Genomic DNA, 1,038 nt, shown 5'->3' with positions numbered 1-1,038 from the left:
CAAAAAGACTCATGGCTGTATTAGCTCAAAAGGGTGCTTCTACTAAATACTGAGCAAAGGGTCTGAATACTTATGACCATGTGATATTTCAGTTCTTCTTTTTTAATAAATCTGTAAAAATGTCAAAAATTCTGTGTTTTTCTGTCAATATGGGGTGCTGTGTGTACATTAATGAGGAAAAAAAATGAACTTAAATGATTTTAGCATATGGCTGCAATATAACAGAGTGAAAAATTTAAGGGGGTCTGAATACTTTCTGTACACACTGTAAGCTGAATAGACGGTGTAATGACACCACATGGATATATGGTATTTACATTGTCACTGTGATGACTACGTTTTATCCTACTAGTGCTGTTGTATAGCAGATGAAGTATAAAAGGTCAGCTGGAAATGGCTTCCATAAGGCATTGACCAAAACAAATTTATGTTTACATATCTGACTTGACAAGCAGCAAAAATGTTCCTAAAAAGTTTACACACTGACAGGAACATGTGTGAGACACATTTATCTACTTCAGGTTATTTTTAAATGACCAATTATGATCTAGTGTGTTGCATTACTTGCGTGTGCGCCACTGTTCATTCATGCTTTTCATTTTATTGTTGACTATTGATAAGATGTGACTTAGTATATTAATTTTATTGTTCAGATTATTCTTCTCTCAGCGAATTCAGCATTTGATTGCACTCCAGTGGCTGATTATGGAACTGATTTATGTTGTAGATACTGTAAACACATTTATGTGTACATATGGCAATAAATGATGTTAATGATGAAAAAAAAAAAAGTGTTGTACCTGTAACTTACTGTCCAAAAAGCCACATTAAATCCACTTTCAGTGTTGTAAAACACAAAAACCTCTAGTGATGAACATGTTTAATAGATAATGTAAAAATATAATTAGTTATGATCACATCTGTGTTGTTAAAACCAGATCGAGATACCTGCAAATCCAGTCCTGTTTAGTCAGAATAAAAGCAGTGTATTATTAATGATGTGCTTTTACTGCATTTCTATAAAAATTAAGACACAAG

This window comes from Monopterus albus, unplaced genomic scaffold, assembly GCF_001952655.1.
Source record: "Monopterus albus unplaced genomic scaffold, M_albus_1.0 scaffold39.1, whole genome shotgun sequence".
Taxonomy (NCBI): domain Eukaryota; kingdom Metazoa; phylum Chordata; class Actinopteri; order Synbranchiformes; family Synbranchidae; genus Monopterus; species Monopterus albus.
The sequence above is the reverse complement of the archived record's forward strand: the minus strand, read 5'-3'. Positions refer to the sequence as shown.